This window comes from Ictidomys tridecemlineatus, chromosome 9, assembly GCF_052094955.1.
Source record: "Ictidomys tridecemlineatus isolate mIctTri1 chromosome 9, mIctTri1.hap1, whole genome shotgun sequence".
Lineage (NCBI taxonomy): Eukaryota > Metazoa > Chordata > Mammalia > Rodentia > Sciuridae > Ictidomys > Ictidomys tridecemlineatus.
In genome coordinates this window covers 9781983-9785308 of record NC_135485.1, presented here as the reverse complement: position 1 = coordinate 9785308, position 3326 = coordinate 9781983, and positions in this window count along the sequence as shown.

Genomic DNA, 3326 nt, shown 5'->3' with positions numbered 1-3326 from the left:
ACTACTGGAGCAGGGGGCCTGGGCTCTGTCCATTTCCATGGGCTTAAATACAAACGTCTCGGATCTGAAAAAATAGCAGCTTCGAAGAGAAAAAAAAAAGAATATGGTAACTTAGAAAAATAAATGGTAAGTTAAATTTTTATGGAATTTTACATTACATCAACTGGTCGACTGCATCTCAATACACATGCACACACATGTCTCTCATATATAGGAAACAAAGCTTCAACACAAGACGAAAGTCAGTAGTTCATAGTAGAACCAAATTCAGAATTATTTTTACAACTCTAACCACTTTGACAAATGAAGCAATGATAGTTAACATGGGATGTAGATACTTTCATTTTAACAGAAGGGGCCTCTGAAAACATCAGTGACCAGATCCTCCAAAGGTTTCAGAATGCACCTTGCTGTGGCAGCCCCTGAGGACGTTCTTCCTCGGGAAAGGCCCCAAGGAAGGTAAAGTAAGAAATGCATGTGGAGTATGAAGGGACTTGGTGACAGGTCACATTTCACAGGCAAGGAGGGTTCCGGAACCAGTCCAGTTTGTCCATGTACCTGGCAACAGGGTGGCACTCTGGCCTAATGGAATGCAGCTCCGCGCTCAGGCCAGAGGCACTTGTGCCAACTCTCAGATTCATAAGAGATGCAACTGAGCAAGTGCAGAGTGATTTAATCGCCTCCCAACTGTTTTGTGATTTTCTTTTGTAAAGAAACTAATTGTCTCAGACTCAATTGAGGGCAAAAAGAGCAGAGACCGATGGGACAGGTGAGTGGAAAAACAGGTAGCACAGAATCAACATGGAACACATCCACCGAGCCACCGGCCAGGGCTGGCTCCAGCGACGCGGACGGGATTTTACTTAACCTGCTACAGCAGCGTCAGGGCAAGGGGTTTTCGTTAATCCTCCCTGCCCTTTCCCCTAGCTCAGGCAGGAAATGGAATTCCAATTCCGTGGAGCAGGATGTCACAGTCCCAATTTGTTTTTCTTAGAATCGGAGAAATCTTGACATATTAAGTTTGTCTGGATAGGATTTTGGAAGGAAGCTTCACTTTTAATCAAAAGGCTCAGAGGACGTGTTTACTTCTGGGGATGATTGTTCTCTGCACACAGCAGAAGTCATCTGTTCCTCCTGGGAGTTGATTCTGTTCCTCCAAACGTCAGTTACCCTAGCCAAACTAAAACCAGACCTGTGTGTGGTGGAACCAGGCCCAGAGTTTAATCCCTGCACGGCCCAATTATAAAACTCGCTCCACATACATTCCAGGATTCTTATTTTTCTACATATGCTCATTTATATATCCTTTCTAGTTCTCATATAATAAAGGATTGAAAATAACATCGAGGGCTTGGCTACGTGGCTACATTTCTATCATTTACTTTCTATCTCATTCTTACAAATAAGGTTGTATTGGCCCATTTGGAATTGAGAAAGTGAAGTGCAGGAATGTTAAGAGAGCCACCAGAGGTTGCAGAGCTGCCAGGGGCAGAGCTGAGATTCCAAACTTGGATTCCCAGGCACTTACTCTTTCTCAAGGCACAGAATATTTCTTTTAACTGTTCTCATTTTCTCTCCTTTCTTCCCTGATGTTGGGTTAAAATGAGTCAGGTTGCCCTCTCCTCTGTGATTCCATTAGAACCCATGAATTGGAACAAGGCACAGGTGTCTGGGGAGGCTGAGGCATCTGAGAGCATCCCATCCTCCTCTCTGCCCCAGCAGAAAGAAGTCCATGGCCCTCTGACCCTGTCCCCAAACCTCCCTGCCTCCTCTCTCCTAGACAGACTGCAGACCCCAGCTCCCCACGTGAACAGCAGCTGCACGCCTCCTGCCTCCTCCCCTCCTGATCCCTTGCCAGAGCTCCTTCCTGGCCTTTCTCTGCTCAGCTAGTTTCACCATATTCCCCAACTCCATGAAGATGCAGGTGCACAATCCTTCACTGGAGATGCTAGGTCCCCAAATCCCTGAAAACTGAGTTTTGCCTCTAAATTTTGACACCTAAATTCAACTGGCAATAAAGCTATCTGCAACTGAGAAGATAACTTTTTGTAATATTTTTCCATCTTTTTTTTTTATTTTTATTTTTTTATTTTTTATTTATTTATTTATTTATTTTTTTATTGTTGGTCGTTCAAAACATTACACAGTTCTTAATACATCATCTTTCACAGTTTGATTCAAGCGGGTTATGAACTCCCAACTTTACCCCGTATACAGATTGCTGTATCACATCAGTTACCCTTCCATTGATTGACATATTGCCTTTCTAGTGTCTGATGTATTCTGCTGTCTGTCCTATTCTCTACTATCCCCCCTCCCCTCCCCTCCCCTCCCCTTTTCTCTCTCTACCCCTTCTACTGTAAATCATTTCTTCCATTTGTATTATCTTGTCACCCCTCCTTTCCTCTTATATATCATTTTGTATAACCCTGAGGATCGCCTTCCATTTCCATGCGATTTCCCTTCTCACTCCCTTTCCCTCCCACCTCTCATCCCTGTTTAATGTAAATCTTCTTCTCAAGCTCTTCGTCCCTACCCTGTCCTTGTTTACTCCCCTTATATCAAAGGGGTCATTTGGTATTTGTTTTTTGACGATTGACTAGCTTCACTTAAATATTTAGAAATTATTTTATTAGTGTTTATATAATATACAGTGATACATGATTGCCTAAGTCTGGTTTACAAAATCAGTTTATTTCCATACTTGGTTGAATGGTATATATATATATATACATATGTATATATATACATATGTATATATATATATATATATATATACATATACTTACAGAAAGATGTTCTATACAGTATATAGATACAAACAGGAAAAAGTGTCACCACTGCTTCTACTAAATCATGATAAATTTTTGTTCATAAGCATGTTTCAGAAAGCAGGAATGTATTTGATTCCTTGGTGCTGTCCGAAGCCTCCGAGGAATGGGACTATCATACATGGGCCATGTTATTTAATTGAGATGAAAGGAAAACCTGCATTGTGAAACAAAAACAGCTCCAAGATTCCACATAAGACTGTGGACTTCTATTATGTCTTATTTAACCTAGCCCCAATTGATGGACGGTTTAATGGTTTCCAACCTTTCTTCTTACAAACAATGCTACCATGAATATCTTGATGCACGTGTGATTCCACACACATGTGGATTACCTGCAGGGTAAATTCTTCACAGAGGAATTCCATGGGCCCAGTGCTTTGAGAGTTAGCACTCTGATCACATGGCTCTTCTGTGCTCATCAGCTTTGCTGAAGCATACCAATTTTCTCTGTCTGCTTTTCATGTATAATCAACCCTCAGGTATTCAATGCTT